The sequence below is a fragment of the Pholcus phalangioides genome, unplaced genomic scaffold, assembly GCF_987345545.1.
Source record: "Pholcus phalangioides strain wild (caught in Gottingen) unplaced genomic scaffold, Ppha-v1.0 ptg000008l_1, whole genome shotgun sequence".
Taxonomy (NCBI): Eukaryota; Metazoa; Arthropoda; class Arachnida; order Araneae; family Pholcidae; genus Pholcus; species Pholcus phalangioides.
This window is the reverse complement of record NW_028301601.1, coordinates 10,638,401-10,660,558: the sequence shown is the minus strand read 5'-3', so window position 1 is coordinate 10,660,558 and position 22,158 is coordinate 10,638,401. Positions and strand designations below refer to the sequence as shown.

General features: G+C 34.1%; 1 protein-coding gene across 2 annotated transcripts in view; it reads left to right on the top strand.

Moving 5' to 3' along the window:
- The window catches only part of tutl (immunoglobulin superfamily member turtle), a 320,969-nt gene that overhangs the window by 2,018 nt on the left and 296,793 nt on the right, over positions 1 to 22,158 (top strand). The window lies entirely within an intron of this gene.

Genomic DNA, 22,158 nt, shown 5'->3' with positions numbered 1-22,158 from the left:
TTGTTATCAGGGAGGAATATACAATGTAGGAAATTTATTGGGAACTAAAAACACACTAATTTACAATTAATTAATATTTGATTTCTCACTAAAATCTTAGATTATGTTGCATAGAAAAATAATCGATTGATAGATCAACCTTTTTAATCAATAAATCAGATGAGTTTGTTTAATATATCGATTAAAATATGTAGAATGAAAAATTGAATTACATTTAGTTGTTTAAATGAGTATGAGAAAAAATGTGGATTTTTATCTATATCTAGATACACTAAAAATTTATTTTTGGAACAAAATATTTAATATTATATATTTAATAAATTAATCGTAAAAAAATGAATTTTTTAACTATGAAAAAAATTACGGAAATAATTTCCTTAGCGTGTTTTGTCTTAAATTTCAAGAAATTAATAAGTCTATACAAATAATAAGTCTATAAGCGAATAATTTAATCAGTCTATAAACGAATTACCTATATATAAGAAAGGAAACATTAATTTGAAATGAATCAAAATTTGAGTTGGTACCGAAAATTTTCAAATTAGTTTATGGATAAAAATTATTGATGATAGATCAGTCTTACTAAGGAGTCAGATTAGGCATATTTATGTAGTAGCAATTTAAATATGTAGAGTAAAAAATCTAATTTTAATTGGTTATTTAAATAAATATGAAATAAAAGTGCTTTCATGTGGATTTCTTATCCATCTATTGCGTGATTTTTATAACAAAATATTTAGTATTATAGATTTAATTTACTAAAATGAGAACATATAAATTTTCTTTAACAAAAGAGAACAGAAATTAATTTTTCTAGCACACAATTATTATTGTTATTATTAATAATGTGCTAGACATTATAACTCAAGAAATTATTACTTAATTATGTATAGAAATTAATTTTTGAACACATTTAGTCTTAAAATTTACATGAAAGATAAATAAAATTTTAATAAATCTATAAATAACGGAGTTTATGTTGTTGACGGGGAGGAATATCCAGTGTAGGAAATTTATTGGGAACTAAAAACACACCAATTTACTATAAATTAATATTTGATTAATTACTAAAATCTTAGATTATATTACATAGAAAAATAATCGATGATATAGATCAATCTTTTTAATCAATAAATCTCATATGAGTTTGTTTGATACAGTGATTAAAATATGTAGAATAAAATTTTAATTAGTTATTTAAATAAATATGAAATAAAAGTGCGATCGTGTGGATTTCTTATCCATCTATTGTGTGGTTTTTATAACAAAGTATTTAATATCATAGATTTAATTCACTAAATTGAGAACATATAAATTTTTCTTAATTATGAAAAAATTAGCGAATTAATTCAGTTGACTTTATTTAGTCTTAAAATTTATATGGAAAAATAAAGAAAATTGAAGACAATAAGCCTACGAATAATGGAGTTTTCGCATAGGAATATACATGTAGAGGAACATACACTAATTTGAAAGTAATTAATATTTGATTAATTTATAGATTAGTTTATTTTCAGTTTTTATTTAGCTAATTTTATTTTCAAATCAGTTTATAGGGAAAAATAGTTTATGATAGATCAGTCTTTTATCAAAGAATCAGATAAGATTTTATGTAAATTGAAAAATGTGTAATAAACAATTGTTTAACAAACGTATTGTTAAAACAATTTGAAATATGTTTCGATATTTAAATAAATATGGAATGGAAGTGCATTTATGTGGATTTTCTGTTCATCTAGGCACACTCAAAATTCATCTTTTGTACAAAGTATTTATTGTTTTCGATGAAAAATTTACTGAATTCATAAAATATAAATTTTTTTAAATTACAAAAAATTACATAATTATTTTTAAAGCATTTAGTCCTAAAATTCACATGGAAATGTTCAATAAGTCCATGAGAAATTGAGTTAATGTTATCGTGGAGGGAAATACATGAAGTAAATTTGTTCGGAAACGTAATCACTAATTTAAAATTATTTTTTAAATTAGATATTAGAGTAATTAACGAAATTGCAGATTGCATTAGTTTGAAAAATAATTGATAATAGATCAGTTTTTTTTTTTTAGATTGAATCAGATAAGAATTTATGTAATAGCAATTTGAAATATGTAAAAAATAATCGATAATGAAATATAAATAAATTATCCAATTACGTTTATAAATACTTTATTTACATAAATATGAAATAAAAATGAGGACACTTTTATATCCATCTTGGTAATATACTCGAAAAATGATTTTTAGAATAAAATACTCAATAGTATAGTTTTAATTTGTTAAATTATTGGGTAAATGCAAATTTTCTTTTACTATAAAAATCACGGAATTAAATTTTTTTCAGCGTAATTAGTCTTGACGTTCACATGAAAAAAAATTAATAAGTTTATAAAGGAGTTTATGTTGTTATTGTGAAGAAATATACATGTAGGAAATTTATTCGGAACGTCGACGCTAATTTAAAAATTAATTAATGTCTAAGAAATATGAATTAATGTGAATTTTCTATACATGTAACATTAAAAATGGATTTCTTTTAAAACATGCTATTAAATAACAAATAAATTATAAAACCATCAATAATAACAAGTCAAAATTTACTTCATTTTTTTTTAAACTTTGAATACAGAAATGCTCATTAATTATAAGGTATTGTAAAATTGTAATTCTCCTAAAATTTACAAGAAAAAATAAATTAAAAATGCATAAATTTTTTTTTATGTTTGTAAATGGTGGAGTTTTGTGTCATCATGACCAAATTCATAATAATAAAATTTATAAATCTATTATTATATGATTGGAACACAAAAATTGGAATTTCAGTTTCGATTGATTTCATTAATACTATGGTCAAAAATAGTTGGTCAATAGGTGTATGAAGAACGTATAAATAAATTAAGAAATTTTTTTTATTTAATCACATCAAAATAAATTGGAAAAAATAGAAGTGAGAAGGCATTATCAGTTGATGTGGATTCATCATGTATTAATACTTAAAATTGACTTTTTCAAAGTATTAAATAATAAATAAATTATTGGAAATCATGAATGATAATGACCAATAAATTGTAATTAATAATAAAATAATTAAATTCAAAATTAATTCAATGAATTTTAGAGAAAGATTTTCTTCAGTTATATGAGGAGTTTTAAAATGAATTTCTCTATCTTTACATACTCTCAGAATCAATGCGAAAAAAATTATTATATAATGTCTATAAATTTTCGAATGTAAAGATCATAATTGATTATAACATTGTGAATTATAATTAAAATTAATAATATAAAACACAGCATAGTAGAAAATAGAATTTAAAATAACTTTATTGAGAGAGAGTATAAACATATTATTTAAAAGTATAATATTGCATAAATAAATGAATTGAATAAAATTTTCTTAGTTTTAGTCATATAACATCTGTTTAGGTATGTATATGATGAAATTATAATAATTTATACCTTGTTAAATTGTTTTTACATTTTTTGTATAAGGAAACTAATTTTTCTCGTTTCTCAAAAGGCAGTAATATCAATTACTCTTCAATTTACCTGTTAATCCTAATTATTCTATACAGATAATAAAAGTGAAATATTTGATTTTATGACTAATTTAATTTAATAAAAATTTGAAAATACCCTCCGTAAGCAATGTCCAAAATTTATGATTATTCAGTTTAATTCCGATTATTATTAAAAAATTATAATTTATAATGAAATCTGAAACCGCCCATTACATAGTAATGATAATGAATGAAATTACAAATTTTATAAGACTGAGTGTATATCGATTCGATGATTCTAAAGAAATAAGAAAATCTAGAATTTTTAAATAATGCTATATAGTGGGAAATAGTTGAGATACAATCATAATTATCATACAATATTAATAATCTAAAATAAATTAAGAAAGTATATGTTCTTTGGAAAAGCATAATCATCAGGAAAAGTAACAATATATAATGATAATTAATATCAGTTGAATTTATTCTTTTGAGATAACTACTATATCTTCGGATATTTATGATCGATATGTATCAATTAAAGAATTTTATTCCTCCTAAATTTAGGATATTTCTTCTAATTTCTAAAAAAAAAAATGAAAATTATCTAAAAAATATATACCGTGTATTTTATCCTAATTGCTTCAAAAAATTCCTCGAGATATTTTACCAAAAATGAAGTAGAGAAATTCCCCGTGTTCTTATCATATTCAATTTCATTTCAAATTAATCAATTCGATAGCGGTTTTCAATCAAAGAAAATTCGAGATTTTAATGGAATAATTTAAATATTTTGGATTAAATTGCAAAAATTAGATATGAGGAGATGAGTCTTATTTGAATAATTTGTTTCGAAATTTATATCTTAATAAAAAACAAAAAAAATGATTGATTTTTACATATACATGCGGATAACGTATATCTAATGAAATTTATAACCGGATAAAATTCATATTCAAAACTTTAAATTCATATTGACAAAATGGCTCGAAAGAATATTTTAATTCTGCGTACATATTACAATTTTGTTGTTATTATTATTATTATTATTAGAAAGGAAGATATACATATTGATTCGTACGAACCAAAAATAATTTTTGCATTAGATTTTTAGTCTATTGCCAGAATAAAAATATAAATAAATTTTTTAATGGAATATTTATTTATATATATATATACGCAAATACACAGAACTAAATTGAGAGTTTCAATTTTGAGCAAATAACATATATGAAAAGAATTTACTTAATTTTTTATATTCTATATAATTTCCCCATTTGTGTAAAATTTATACTATTTTATACAAATAAATTTACAAATGGGTTTACTAAATATTATTTCGAATATATATTTTCTTATTAAGGTGGAAAAAAGGGCAGTATTTCGAATTATTAATTTCTAATATGATGGATATAACAGTTTTGAAGTTTAAAATGCAAATAAATTTTTTTCAAACAATATTGTAATAGAAATAAATAAATTATGCAATATATTTTTTGATGGATATTTTTATTTCATTTAATTTGTGCTCAAATATTCTGATTTATGTCTACTTAGAAATTTCAATTGCTTTAATGCATTAGCCTTCAGAAATTGCGGGCGAAAAAAATTTATTTCTATGAAGCCCGAGGGCCAATAAGCCAAACTGCAGTATCGAGATGAACATAGTGGCTTCTTAATGGATGGGGCCCGAAGGGGGACCAGGGCTCCTAATTAAATAGGGGACCCGTATTATCAGGAATTTTAATTATTCTGAGATTATTTTTTCTCGTCAAATATGAATTTCCATAAAAATTCCGGTAATTTTTTCATTAATTCTGAAAATTATTTTTTCATTGAGTATGAGTTTTTCGTAAATTCTGAAATTACTTTTCCATTTAATATTAGTTTTTATAAATTCTAGAATTACTTTTTCATTTAATATGTGTGAATTTTCATTATTTTCGAAATATTTCTTCCGATAGTTCCGAAAATATTCTTTAATAAATACGATTTTTCTTTAATTCTGAAATTTTCCCATGAATTCTGAAAATATTTTTTTATTGAATATCAGTCTTCATTGACTCCAAAAATATTTCTTTCAGTAATAATAGAAACATTTTTTTCAATAATTCTCGAAGTATTCATAGATAATTCTGGAAATATTTTTTGACAATTTTGTTATAATTGTTACATACTCGTATGTTATAATATACTTCATTCAGGAAATATTTCTTTTAATGATTCTCAAAATATTTTTCATTGATTCTCAAAATATTTTTCATTGATTCTCAAAATATTTTTCATTGATTCTCAAAATATTTTTCATTGATTCTCAAAATATTTTTCATTGATTCTCAAAATATTTTTCATTGATTCTGGAAATATTTTTCATTGATTGTGAATCTTAAATTATGAATGAATAGTTAATCTTCATTAATTCTGACAAAATGTTTTTCATTATAATTCTGAATCTATTCTGCATTAATTCTGAAAATATTTCTTTCAAGAATTCTAGAGATATTTCTTCTAATGATTCTGAAACCATTTCATCGAAGATTCTGGCAATCTTTCTGTCAATAACTTCTTACAAATTTTTTCCATTAATTCTATAAAACACTTTCTTTCTATAGTTCTGGTCATTCTCTCATTAATTCTGAACTTATTTCTCATTGATTATTCAAGTTATTCTGAAACTATTTTCCTCGTTATGTTTTAACTATTTCTTTTATTATCTTCGAATTTTCATCAATTATGAATTTAAATTTTTTCTCTGATTATATCTGTTCTTCATTCTGAATGTTCATCAGTCATTTCTTTCATTAATTTCTAATTATCACAGTCTAGAAATTGTTCTGTCATTGATTTTAATTTTCATCAATTCTGGCATTATTTCTATCAGTTCTGGAGAATTATTTCTTTTTTTTCATTAATTTCAAATTTTCATCGAATCTAGAATTATTTCTCTCACTTATTCTGAATTTTCATCAGTTTTGGCATTATTTCTTTCATGAATTTCTAATTTCCATTACTTCTGAAATTATGTTTTTCATTAATTTCAAATTCTCATCAAATCTAGAATTATTTCTCTAAATTTTTCTGAATTTTCATCAGTTATGGAATTATTTCTTTCACCATTTTCAAATTTTCATCAGTTCTCAAGAATTATTTCTTTCTTTCATTAATTTCAAATTCTCATCAAATCTAGAATTATTTCTCTCATTTATTCTGAACTTTCGTCAGTTCTGGAATTATTTCTTTCACAATTTTCAAATTTTTATCAGTTCTGCAGAATTATATCTTTCATGAATTTCTAATTTCCATCAGTTCTGGAATTATTTTGTTTCATTGATTTCAAATTCTCATCAATTATTTCTTCCTCTAATTTTCATCGTTTTTCGAATTATTTCTTCCATCAGTTTCAAATTTTCATCAATTTTCGAATTATTTCTATCATCAATTTCGAATTTTCATTAGTTCTGGCATAATTTCTTCCATTAATTTCAATCATTTCTCGAATTATTTTTCGCATCAGTTTAAAACTTCCATCATGTCTAGAATTTATTTCTTTAATTAATATCAAATTTTCATCAATTTCGGCATTATTTCCAGATTTTCTTTCTATCAAGTCTAGAATTATTTCTCTCATTCATTCTGAATTTTCATCAGTTTCTGAAAATTATTTATTTTTCATCAAGTCCATAGCTTTTTTTTTTCCTGGCATTAATTTCAAATTTTCATCATTTCTGGAATTTACATTAATTTTTCTTTTATCTCATTATTTTTGTATGTGATCTACATTTCATGGTACGTATAGTATTCAGCTTTTCATAATCATTTTCATTAACGAAGTGCAGTCACCTGAACATATTTTACATTACTTCAAAATGATATGTGAGATCAATATTCCTTTCGGATCAATTACTCAAGTCTGATAAATCGGTTATTATGTATAATAACCGATTTATCAGACTCGAGTAGTAGTATTCAGACTCCAATCGGTTATTATGCATACTTACCAATCGTCTTGGTAATTTGGATAAATTTATCACTTGTAATACCGAATATGTATAATACCAAAACGTCGTTGGTAAATATGACAGTTACTAAAGAAATTATTATTTTTACGGGGAGGTTATGCATAATGTCCAAGTGTCGGTGGTTAAAAATAAATACTGAAAACATTATCATTTTTAAATGTAATTATGCGTAATAACCAAGTATCGTTAGGAAACTTGATAAATACTTAAAATTTATCCCCCTTTATCTGTGATTATGCATAATACCCTAGTGTAATTGGTGAGTTTAATAAATATGAAAAAAAAAACCCAAACGTGTGTCTAATATGTGCGATGAATACATATAATCGGACCCCGATATAATGATACTAAACATATTATAAGTATTGTCATGTATTGTATATCATATAGTACGATTTATCATGTTTACCAACGCCACGACGCTTGGGGTTTGCATAATCACCGGTAGAAGTGATAAATTTAGGGACAGTGTATTTATCAAGCTTACCAAAATGCTTGGTAAGTATGCCAGTTATGATGTATAATTACCACATTTATCATATTTACCCAAACACTCACACCAGGGCCGTAACTATGATTTTTTTCCACCCGGGGCCCAACATTATTTTGCCGCGCCCCCCACAACTTCAAAATTCGATAATCTTGCGACGGTGTTCTTCGTTCCCACACCTACAACTGCCGCCCCCCCTAAATTTTTCCGCCCGGGGGAAGATGCCAACACCACTCACTCTAGTTTCGGCGGCCCTTACTCACCCCCCCCCCCCACAAGGGCAGCTTTGGTAACATGCAGACAGCATTCCAGAGCTCAATATTTTTCTAACTATTACAGAATAGCACTGTAATAACACAGGAGTTTTAGAAATGTGCGGACATTACAGTATTTAGACATACATGATACTGATCGCAATGCAATATTGCGCCCGAAAATGGGGGCCGTATGTACAAATGATGACCGGGATGAAAAGCGAAAGGAGTATGTAGTACTATAGGAAGAAAAAAAAAATAGAGTTGGCAACTTGCCAGTTTTGTAAGATAGTTGCTCCTTTCTTTTCCTCCCCCATTTTTTCCCCTCGAGTTGCCATTTCTAAAAAGTACAATAATTTTTATTCTGTAGGAAAAAAGAAAACCACATAAAACGCACAAACACACAAAATATGCTGCTCGCTAACATTCCACATAAATGGCAACAACAAAAATGGCGGATGGTAGATGGAAGAAATGTATTTACACATATTAGGGGAGGAGAATTATCTAAATATTAATCACATAGAGCTCGGAAAATTGTGAATCTTGATTGACATGATTTAACACGAATTACGAGATGTTTATACAGCCGAATCCCGTTCCAACGAACTCCAAGAAAAACCGGAGAAATCAATTTCGTTATAACGAAATTTCGTTATAAAAGGAATTCCAGGTTTTTTGCATTGTTCCTATGTAAACTTATCTGGAGGATCAGAAAAATGTTCTTTAAAACGGGATTTTCGCTATAACGATATCCGTTGAAACCGAGAGAAAGAGAGAGAGAGAGAGAGAGAGAGAGAGAGAGAGAGAGAATCCGACTATATTTACATAAGTCGAATCCCGTTATAACGAACTCCAAGAGACCAGAGAAATCATTTCGTTACAACGAAATTTCGTTATAAAGGAATTCCATGCTTATGCATTGTTCTTAGGTAAACTTATCTGGAGAATTAGAAAAGTGTTCGTTAAAACGAGATTTTCGCTATAACGACATTCGCTAAAACGGCATTTAAATGTACTATACAGAGTGCATAGCAAACAGGGTGTATGAAATTTTACTAGCGAGCAATTGATCCTACATGTATACTTCCAGTTCTAAAAGGTTTTCAAATAACGTGTAGTACTCAGATATGTAATTCATGTTACAAGGGATTGTCTAGTTATTAAAATAATAATAATAATAATAACTTTTTATGCAGTCTCCGTGTGCCTCAAAACTGAGTTAGAAAGTTGTTGCCCTGTCTTATGATGCCAACAAAAAAAATCCATGCTTATAACCACAAAATTCACTGAGATATTCGAATTCGAATAATGGAGGAAAATTGGGGGAAAAATAACAGCTTATAAGATATTTCAAGAACAACAAACATATTAACGCGTGTACAGTTTATAAGATATTTCAACAACATCAAATATAATATCGCGTGTACAGTTTATAAGATATTTATTTCAACAACAACAAATATATAATTGCGTGTACAGTTTATAAGATATTTCAACAACAACAAATATATAATCGCGTGTACAGTTTATTTTTCCACAACATCAAATATAATATCGCGTGCACAGTTTATAAGATATTTCAACAACAACAAATATATAATTGCGTGTACAGTTTATAAGATATTTCAACAACAACAAATATATTATCGCGTGTACAGTTTATAAGATATTTCAACAACAACAAACATATTATCGCGTGTACAGTTTATAAGATATTTCAACAACAACAAATATATAATCGCGTGTACAGTTTATAAGATATTTCAACAACAATAACACCATTATACACAATTTATAAGATATTTCAGTGTATTGTATAAGATTGATAAATGGTATAAAAAGATATTTTAGGAATAAATCGATAGTTTCCATGCTTCATAAACACAATTATACGACATACCTTCTTTCTTTATTTGCAATTTCGTAAGATTCTTCACAGGAAAAAACTAACAAATCTAATTTTAGAAATAATTGTACATTCATTGCAAAAAAACATTTATATTCGCCAAAGAAACAAATACTTATTTAAATAAATACCTAATTATTTTATATAAAAAAAAAGCAGCAAATTTTATTAGAAAAACGCAAAACTTGAAGAAAAACCATTAAATTTTGCAAATAAAAAGAAAATTATCTCTCTCTTGTTTCATAATCAAACGTTAAATATTCGAACAGTTTTATTGAAACAAAAACTTATTCGAGCTGTAAACAAGTACATATTTAATGGGAACAAAATGGTGTCTTAAATTACTGTTATCGGTAGTTTTAATGAGTTTTGTTCCTTAATGAGGCATCTATTACTTGAAACAACGGTATCGTCTATTATCACATCATCATTACTATCGTGATTAATGCTCCTTGAGATCTTTTGGTCTCTGTGTGTATGTATATAATTTTTTTTTCCCATATCACAATTCGGGGCCGTTTATCAGATGCTGGGGCCCGGTGCAAAAAATAATTTTGGGGCTCTTTTGCCCCGATTTTATATATTTTGTGGGGGGGGGGGAAGGGGGGATCGGCATCCAAAGGTTGAACGGAATGTTGAACAATATCCACTCAAAATGTGAAGTAATATTTTTAAGAAAGTCGATGGAAGAAATGATTTCGCAACTGATGAAAATTAGGGCCTAATGATTTGAGAACTAATGAAAATTCGAAATTAATCATAGAAAAAAAATGCCTGAAATGATGAAAATTTGAAATTGATTAAAGAAAAAAATCCCAGTATCAATGGAAATTCAGAATTAATGAATATAAAAAATCCAGAATGATAGAAATTCAGAATTCATGAGAGAAAAAATCCCAGAATTAATGAAACTCCGAATTAATCATAGCTAAAATTTTCAGAATTGATGGAAATTTAGAATTAATGTTAGAAATAATTCAAAATTTGGTAAATAATTTAGAATTCTCGAATTTTCGTAAGAAATTCAGAATCTCAAAATTTGTAAGAAATTCAGAATCTCAAAATTTGTAAGAAATTCAGAATCTCAAAATTTGTAAGAAATTCAGAATCTCAAAATTTGTAAGAAATTCAGAATCTCAAAATTTGTAAGAAATTCAGAATCTCAAAATTTGTAAGAAATTCAGAATCTCAAAATTTGTAAGAAATTCGGAATCTCAAAAATTTATAAATAATTTAGAATTAATTCTAGAATTAATGAATGAAATAATAAAGAATTAATTCTAGAATTAATGAAAGAAATATTAAAGAATTAATTCCAGAATCAATCAATTTCTCCAGAATTAATGAAAGAAATATTAAAGAATTAATTCCAGAATCAATCAATTTCTCCAGAATTAATGAAAGAAATATTAAAGAATTAATTCCAGAATCAATCAATTTCTCCAGAATTAATGAAAGAAATATTAAAGAATTAATTCCAGAATCAATCAATTTCTCCAGAATTAATGAAAGAAATATTAAAGAACTAATTCCAGAATCAATCAATTTCTCCAGAATTAATGAAAGGAATATTAAAGAACTAATTCCAGAATCAATCAATTTCTCCAGAATTAATGAAAGGAATATTAAAGAACTAATTCCAGAATCAATCAATTTCTCCAGAATTAATGAAAGAAATATTAAAGAACTAATTCCAGAATCAATCAATTTCTCCAGAATTAATGAAAGAAATATTAAAGAACTAATTCCAGAATCAATCAATTTCTCCAGAATTAATGAAAGAAATATTAAAGAACTAATTCCAGAATCAATCAATTTCTCCAGAATTAATGAATGAAATAATAAAGAATTAATTCTAGAATTAATGAAAGAAATATTAAAGAATTAATTCCAGAATCAATCAATTTCTCCAGAATTAATGAAAGAAATATTAAAGAATTAATTCCAGAATCAATCAATTTCTCCAGAATTAATGAAAGAAATATTAAAGAATTAATTCCAGAATCAATCAATTTCTCCAGAATTAATGAAAGAAATATTAAAGAACTAATTCCAGAATCAATCAATTTCTCCAGAATTAATGAAAGAAATATTAAAGAATTAATCCCGGAATTAACGAAAGAAATGATAAAGAATCAACCCCAGAATTAAGGAAAGAAATAATTCAGAATTAATTCCATTGCTGATGAAAAAAGAAGTGATTCCAGAATTGATGGAAGAAGTAATCATGGAACTGATGTAAGATATATTATTCCAGAACTCAGGCCCCGGTGCGACGGCGGCCGCACCTGCCGCACACCCAGGGACGGGGCTTAAGTATTTTGCGGCCCGGTGCAAAAAAAATTTGCGGCCCCTCTGAACAGGGGTTTTTTCCAATAACACAGGGTGTCCACGGATACTCCGGTGCCCGAGAACGACCGTAAAACTGCTCCGTAGTCATAAAAAATTCCATTTGGCAATAAATATGGACAAAAGTGTCCGCTTCCCAGTGAAAAAAATTGCAACTGCGCCCCAGGCACTCGAAGATTCGGGGCTGTCAGGGCTAGAAAACCGATCATCTACCCAGGCCCTCAACCTCACAGGTTCTCCATCTTGTACTGAATTTTAAGCTATTGCTTTGCTAAGAGGTCGAGAAGCCAAAAAAATGTAATCTAAACATTTTTATTCGCGTTTGCGGCGCCAATAATTTAGCGGACCAGTGCGGCCGCACCCTTCGCACCTGCCTAAGTCCGGCCCTGCGCACACCCCTCTCCAAAGCAGGTCCTACCATAATATCTCAAACATTTACGAAAATCTTCAAATATTAATCTCTCTATCCATTCCACTAAAAATAACTCTATTTACATTTCCTAACTAAATGGGAACAGAATACCAACTGCACCAAATACTAAAAAGAGAAACAAAGCTAGTAAACACCAGGGACGCCTTGACTTTTTTAAAGAAGCTTAGTGATGGATGAATTCAACTACATCCGGGGAATTTTTGTGTGTGTGTGTTTAAGTGAGTCCTTATCTCGGAGCCACTCGAACAAAAAAAAACAAAAACAACAGTTTCTCCGAGTGACTTAGCATTGTCTTAGTGAAAAGCTTCCGATATTCCGCAAAACAGAGTAAAAATGAACGGAAAAAAGGGGGAGCAGAATAAGATTTATTTCTTGTTTCTCCGCATTCTGGAAAGAATATAATAATAATAGTAAATAAATACATATAAAAATACAATTGCATTTGAGTTAATTTCCTGCTTGGGAAAACCTCTTGGATTTCTAGTCGACTGGATACATCGTAACGCGATTACCGCTAATCCCCTCCCCACAAATATCATATTAGAGTGTGGATGTGGAGCATCCGTTCTAATCTTCCTTTTGCCGCGTGGACGAGTTTCAATCAGTTATATAATGTTGGGGGCCCCCCCGTGTTTGGTTTTAATCGAAAAGGCGAAACGGGAGGTTGCGACGACGACGATGATGTTGTCGACTTGGGTTTTGCGATGGTGTCACGGTGAGGTACGCAAAAGGCGTGGGGGGAATGGGTTTTGCGTAGCTTTGGGGAGAGGAAACAAAGAGCTTAAATTTATGTGTAATGTGTTTGTTGCGCTTTGGGGGAAGGGATGACGTGGAGAATTTTACTCGGGTCCATCTCTCAAGTGTGGACGCTGGCGAAGACAAGGAGATTAGCTCTATTCTCCCGGTAGTCTTGAATTATAAGCAGCTGGATTTCGTGAGATTATGCTGATGACGTCGACGTGGTTGGGCATTTGTATCTTTGGATGCTCTTGTACTTACTTTAATTCTTCGTGAAACAAAACGAGTATTATGTGGAGTGACCATACGACCCGTCTTTTATGAGATATTCTCGCATTTCCTATCCCGACTTCTTTTTTTTAATAAAAATGTTCCTTGTCCCGTACGTTCAACGAAGCTCAGGGAAGAAGTGGCACAAAAACATAATCGTAAAGATTATGCTCGTATTATTTTTACGCATAATCGTAAAAATAAGAAGGGAAAAAAAACAGTGTTTTCAGGCAAAGATCTCTCTGCACAGAGCTAGCTGGGCTCGGGATTGCCGAAACGAGAGGTTTTTTAAGAAGACGAAATATCTCGGGATACTGTAAGGGTTAAGAGCCCATAGAGGCACCCCGTGCCATAGATCTTTCATGTTCCCACATCATCTCATATTGTAAGATTCCTTCTTAGCGGAATCAATAAACATTGAATGATTTATTACCTACAATTTTTTCGGAGGGCGATGGGGACGATCGTCCCCTTCCTACAGAGAAATAATATATGGGGAAATTTGATTGCCCCATAAAATATGGGACGATAGAACGAACCTACACAATGAGTCGACTCTCCCGACACATCACCCTAGATCTGTGCCCACCTCTGCTATTTTCGCAGCTCAAGATGTCTGCATCAGCTCTATTCGAAGCTGAAGATGTCTGCATCAGCTCTATTCGAAGCTGAGGATGTCTGCATCAGCTCTATTCGAAGCTGAAGATGTCTGCATCAGCTCTATTCGAAGCTGAAGATGTCTGCATCAGCTCTATTCGAAGTTGAAGATGTCTGCATCAGCTCTATTCGAAGCTGAAGATGCCTGTCTTCGCTTTATTTGCAGCTGAAGATGTGTGCATCATCTCCATTCGTAGCTCACGATGTCTGGCTCAAACTTCTTTAGCAGCTGAAGATGTCTGGCTCAAGCTTCTTTAGCAGCTGAAGATGCCTGTCTCCAATCCTCCCTTCGCAGCTGAATATGTCTGTCTCCATTCCATTTTCAGCTGAAGATGCCAGTCTGTGCTCTGTTTGCAACTGAAGGTGTCTGCACCAGCTCTATTCGAAGCAGTTAAAGATGCCTGGTTCAAGCTTCTTTAGCAGCTGAAGATGTCTTTCTCACCATTCCACCCAATCGCAGCTGAAGATGTCTAGCTCAAGCTTTTTCAGCAGGTGAAGATATCTGTCTCCATTCCATTTTCAGCTGCAGATGCATTTCTTCGTTATATTTGCAGCTGAAGGTGCCGGTCTTTTCTCTATTTGCAGCTGAAGGTGCCGGTCTTTTCTCTATTTGCAGCTGAAGATGCTTGTCTCCGTCCCATTCGCAGCGAAGACACCTGCCTCGGCTTTATTCGTAACTGAAGATGTAAGGCTCCGGTTCATTAGCAACTAAGGCCACCTGCCGTCGCTCAGATGCGGATCCAGAGGAAGGGAGGGAGGAAGGTGATCGCCCCTGCCCCCTCATAATATGTGAAAATATTGTGCAAGTCCGTTGTATCGTCTCTTATTTTACGGGACACGCGAAACTCCCCATATTATCCTGCCCTCGGAAGGAGGGGGGTGGGGTGACTTATTGTGCACGTTTCAGTAGGATCATTCCGTATTTTTCAGTCATCCCTTCCACCTGATCCATCAGTCCGAATCCGCAACCTGCAGACGAACGGGAGAGAAGTCAGAGAAATCCATCTCCCTTCCACAATACAAATCCATCAATCGAAATCACGTGCTCTGTGTGTGTGTGCGGCAGAGAGAGAGAGAAGGCGTATTTATTCTTCAGTGCAGTGAAGTATATTATTAAAGATTCGAACTGTGTGACAACCACACGCCACGTAACATAAAGAGACAGACTCCATTTCTGAAATTAATGAATCCCCCTCTCAAAGACACGTACCGATGCTTATTACCTGGAAACAAATCCCGGTCATTTCACTAGCGACCTACTACTGCTACTACTACTACTACAGTTGCCACTACCCACGAAAATGCTGCCGCAGCGTGTCCCCTTGGAAAATTTATTCGAGGGAAACTCGGGATTATTGGGAAAAGTTTCGTGCCTCTAACAAGAAAGATTTTGCAAGATATATATACTCCAGTGAGAAGAGAAGATCGAATATCTCCGGGACTTCTTTTCATGGGCCAGTGGTCCGATATCCTTAATTCAGGTAGTGGTGGTGGTGGTGGTGCCCTCTCTCTCTCGCTCTTGGAAATAGTGATAAGGATGGGTTATTATGAGGAAAGCGAGAGAACACCTTATATTGATGCTTCTCTGTGCGTACTTGATGATTTCGGCCGAATAATAACGAAATGCTAGAAATCGCTCCGTAAGATGTCTTATTAAATGCACGATGGACACGTTTCCTCTGAATGTAAGGGGAAACCTACCGAGTGGAAACGGCTCTCGGCAGCTTCAAAAGGATGAACCTTCTCAAGCAAATAGACGTATAAAAGTGACTTTTGAAGAAGTGCTTACTTCGAAAGTCTTGATAACGGCAGCCACTCCCCCCGACTTGAGGACTTTTCGAGTTCCGAAATGAAAGGTTTTCCCTGAGCTTTCGGTGGATTCGAGATCGACCTTGATGACAATTCAGCAGCAATGTTTTATAACTAGGCGCTCTTCCTGTTCTCCCCATATTGGTTCCTGAATTGTGTTTTTTCAGGCATGTGAGAAGAGAAGATCGAATGACTCTCACCTCTGAATCCGGGGCTGTATGGCTGTTTTCCTCTTAATCCCCGTTCACATGTGCAAGATTGGGGTTCGCTTTGGTGATAATTACCGGCATGACAACTTTTTTCCACCTCGCAGGGGAAAAAAAGGTGGTTGAGAATCTCATCAAAAAAAGCCCATCTTTCTTGGGGTGGATTGGGGGGTAGACACCGACCTTCTCCTCTCCCATAATCCTTTGCGCCGCGAACACTACTGTAAGCTCCTTCGTCAACCATCTTGAATCAATCACTTCCGTTCAACCCACGTAACCAATGACGACTTCCGGAAAGAAGAAGGGGGATTACCGACATAAACTTGACGTCATGTGAACGGTTTGTAGTGAAAATCCCCGCTACCGGGAACATCCCGGGATGTTTTACTGCACATGTGAACGGGGCTTTAGGGTGACGGGAGCATTTCAGCCGGGTTTTCTTAGAAGCAGGTTCTGTAGCACTACGTGAACCCAGTGGGGCTATTTCGCGTTAGCTGAAACGTGTAACTTTATGACGCTACGCGTTTGTGTTTTCTTAGCGTGGCGCATCATCTCTTCTGCCGTCTGTACATCCACGTATTTTTGCGCAATAAACAAGAGAGACGGAAAGGAAGGGAAAGAAAACACAACGAAAGTGAAGAGAAGATCTCGTGCGAAATGCGCGGCGCAAGACGCACTTGCCTTACCCCCAGAAGCAGTCAGCCAATCACGCCCGACTTAAAGCGTTGGCATGAAGCGTTTTTCGCTCTGTAGGAAAACGGTCGTATCGCTTTTCCTATTGGTGAGTGGACGGCGTGTCGCGCTGGGCGATTCACGTTGCACGCAGCACAGAAAACCTGCTCCTAGGGGAAAAACCAGACTTGAAACAAAGTTTACATTCCTAGATATACCAGGTATAATATACACCAACTCACAGAAAATATTTTATAAACATTTATAATATTCATTGCAATAGCACTACAACCAGATAAAGCTTCTATTTTTTGGATAATGTAATACACAACACTTCACCACTCAAGCAGCACCTCCTAGAGATAGAAGGCTCCCGCAGTCTGCTCGTGACGTCATTAAGTAGTCCAATTTCCCTCAGAAATATTCAGGGTGAAAAAAAAATCGCGCCATCGTTGGGAGGAAAAGAAATGATCGGGCTCAGAATCGACGATTTCTATGCCCCACATCCAATCACTATGCGGTATTTGTGAGCCAATCAGGAAGATTCTACGCCAAAAAAATAGGATGCCGTGCTTAAAAATGTGGCAAACGTGCTAGGTTGTCTAAATAACGTTTATGGCAAACAGTGCAGAGGCCTCCTATCGCTAGGAAGTGCTGACTCAAGTCATATTGCTATAGTTGTGTAAAATTGCAATTTACGGCAGTTAACAGAGTTGGATTGGAAACGAAAGCGCCATTTGTCAATGGTCGCCTCAAATTCACTAGAGAAAAAAATCTTGTCTATATTCTTCCCCTGGATCGAACCTGGAACCTGACGGCAACCTTCACGGTGATAGACAGCAGTGACATGGTTACCCGGGTGGCATGGTGGTAAGATGCTCGTCTACCATCGTGAAGGTTGTTGTCAGGGTCCCGGGTTCGAATCCAAGGGAGGATATCGATAAGATATTTTCCCTAACGAACTCGAGGCGACCACCGATAGACAGCGCCTTCAGTTCCAACCCATCTCACTAATGGCAGTAAATTGCGATATAGCGATATGGCCAGAGTTGGTGTTTGGTGAAGTAGACGGGCGTTACACATAACGAGCATTACACGGAAACAAACTTCACGTTGTGTTCACAACACGTACACGCACATTCCGGCATGTACCAATTCGTGAGGAATTCCGTCGAGGAATGTGCACAAGGTACATGTACGGTTGAGTAGTAGTATATGCACTAGTAGGGGACGGAGCGGGGAGGAAAGTGTGTATGGGGGTTTCCATGTAGTGGGAAAGGGAAGGGTAAAAAAGATGTCGGAGAAGCTGGTTTTTCTTCCTTGTTTCTCCATCTTCCGGCCACCCTTTCCCTATGTATGTAACACTATTTTTTTTTTGCATATTCGTCAAACCGTAGCGAGGGAGAAAAGAAAAAAGTAAATAACGCGGACGTAAAGGGGGAAAGAGAAAGGAAATAAAATACAATTTTCTTTCACAAAGGGTTGCCAATGAAAAAATGTCTCAAAAGAGGGGGGAATGCAATTCTTCCTTCTGCACAGGGCCGAGATATCTCGTCCCTGTTCGTTAAGGTGTTAAATTCGAAGATATCGATAAAAAAAAACTCACAGTATGGGTAAATTCTCGTCACAGAGAGCAATAGGCCTCTGCAGCATTAAAATGATTCAATCATTACTGCTCACTCATAGTTTGAAAAATTGATGGCAGATGGCAACACCATAACAAGCATTACACAGAAACAAGGTTCACAACACATATACACACACACACATTCTCCAGCATGCCTCGTGGTCACCCTTTGACTGTAGCCGGTAAAATCCCTTCTTTTGATAATTTTTGTCGCACCACGGTCGTTTACTGCACACGAGGGCTAATTAGACCGGGACCTACAAATTATTACCGATTCCGAAAGGCAGGGTTGTTTTTATACTCATGGAGAGGTTGGTGCGCTAACCCCTCGATGGGGGACACCCTGTGGTAACAATTTTTTCTGCGGTCACGTCACCCAAATAATCAAAAACAAAAACACAGCAGCATTCATTCACGCGGTCATGTCACCGTTTCTGTTGCACCTCTGTCTCAAGAAATTTCTCTGACCTGGTATTCCTTCATTGAGACAGAGAGGCAGACCATGACCTGGTTAGGAGGAGGCACAAATGCGAGCCAATCTTCCAGTTGAAAAATGTCGCCACAGATAGCAACACCACCAAACCAAACATGGCCCCTACTCTGTCCCCTGCGGGATATAAGCAGATTACCTTGCGGCTGGGCCATGCTGGAAAAATACTCCCGGTATCCAATCCCACCTGGCATTTCGGAGCCGCAAGGGGCCCCCGCCGTTCCAAGACAGCGACGACCACGCTCGCGGAAGCGCCCAGGGGCCAACGCCAGCCAACGAGGAGCAATGACGGATAGCAACATACACCACAGGCCTCTAGAACGATACAATTATTCAATCATTACACTTCATTCCTTGGCTTGTTAAGACTTTCACAGGATGCCAAAATAGCGCCAAAGGGGCCAATTTAAAAATTTGGCCCCTGCGCTTACAAGCGAATTGGCATGAAATTCGGATGCTCTGTGTTCGACGAATCGGCAATAAATATAGTAACCTTGTCCTGCCGCTGTGGTGATCGAGTGGTCATAGTGACGGACTCGCATCGCGGGGACCCGGGTTCGAGCCCCACCGTCACCACAGTGGTGGTCGGCTGAAGTTGGTTTTCTGTGGTTCCCAACTTCCGTTACAAAGTCTCGTGACAGAGAGCAACAGCCCTACAAACAGTACAAATATTCAGTCATTACACTTCACTCACTTCTGAGATATAGATGGCAGCACTAAAAAAAATCATACACAACAGTAGATACGCACTCAGACTGTTAGGTACACATACTTACACTTCCGGCACAACTCACTAGGTAGCAAATTGCCCATGGCGAATGACCTGAGTTGTGCTCGGCTTGAAGGGGAAAAAAAAACTTCATTCCTAGTTAGAAAATTTTCTCGGCAGATGGCAGCACTGCACATAACGAGCATTAAGCTGAAACGGACTTCACGCTAGGTTCACGACACATACATGCGCAGCTACCAGCATGGCCCAGGACTCTTCTTCGACTACCTGCTGAAAAATCTCTTTGTAGAGACAGAGCGGCGGGCTATGATCTGGTTAGGAGGAGGCACAAATGCGAGCCAATCTCCAAGTTGAAAAGTCTCGCCACAGATAGCAACAGGCCTTTACACGACACAATTATTCAATCATCACACTTCATTCCTAGTTAGAAAAATTTCACGCCAGATGGCAGCACTACACATAACAAGCATTAAACAGAAACAGGGACTCATAACACATACATGCACAGCTACCAGGAACGGCCAGGACTTTCTTCGACCACCTGCTGAAAAATCTCTTCATAGAGACACAGAGCGGCGGGCCGTGATCTGGTTAGGAGGAGGAGGAGGTGAATTCTCGTCGAATTTTATCGGGATTTCACCCTGAGAACGAAACGAAACCTGTTCGTAAGTAGGGGGGGGGTGTGGCTGTAGAGACAGCATTTTCTCCACAGCGACAGAAAACAAAAGAGATGAATCAGCACCTCCTGGAGATAGAAGGCCTCCGCACTCTGCTTGTAACGTCAGTAAGTAGTCCATTTTCCCCTCAGAAATATTCAGGGAAAAAAATTCCCTGCTCGTGCCAGTATCGTCGTTGTGAGGAAAAGAAATGATCGGGCTCAGAATTGGCGATTTCTACCTCGTACGCCCCACATCCAATCACCATGCGGTATTTGTGAGCCAATCGGGAAGATTCTAAATAAGAAGAAACGAAACAGGATGCTGTGTTTCAAAATGTGGCGAACTTGCTAGGTATGACGTTTATGGCAAACAGTGCAGAGGTCTTCCGTGTCCAGGAGGTGCTGGATGAATTCAATTGTTTTTGATCGGAATTTATTGAGGTGATGCCTACGGCAGGACACACACACATTTTGTGATGTTAGAATAATTATTGCTAGGAACGTTCTCTTTGTTGTGCGGACTGATATTATTCAGAGCCGAATTACGGCCACAGTAACTAAATATTCGCGATTTCAGTCGGAGGGAAAATTGGCTCGCGGATTAGTCCATGGAAATGTACATTTCGGATGTACGTGAAATGTGTTTCGGATTTCTGGACCGACTTCAGGTTACGCCCATTGAATATACGTCGATATGGAATGATGATGACGATGAGGAGATCACGTGACGGGGAGAATATACGAGTTGTTCAGTACGTCTGCGCTTTCTATTCCAAATATAATCTGAATTTTGGTGAATAAATATTTATGTTTCATATTGGGTGATGTAATCAATGCGGTTCAAACTCAATATTTTCTCTTATTATACAGGGTGTCCTGTAAGTCCTGATTCGGCCCTTTTGTCTCATCAGCCGTTCGTCGTAGAGGTTATAGTTCCAGTTAAAAAAAAAACCGTTCACAAATCACCCTGTACCAGATTTTGGACTGCAAATAGTGTCATAAAATGAGAAATATAAATTTTTATACGGTCCTCCCCACTGTTCTCCAACTTCTGATCAGAAAATTGTTGCCCTGTCCCACCTGAGACGAACCAAAAAAAAAACTCCACGTTTCTAAGTGCAACATTCACTGAGATAATTGAATTTGAAAGCCGGAGAAATGGTGATAAAGAACGGCATAAACGAACGAATAATGTAGAGAGCAAAACAAATCCACCGATGTTAGTTGAAAACATACAAAATTGAACGCCAGACAGATGTTTTGGGACTACGATAGCACCCCTTCTGGGTATCGAACTCGCGACACCTCTAAACATCCTTTGGTACTTTAGGCGAGCATCTTATCGA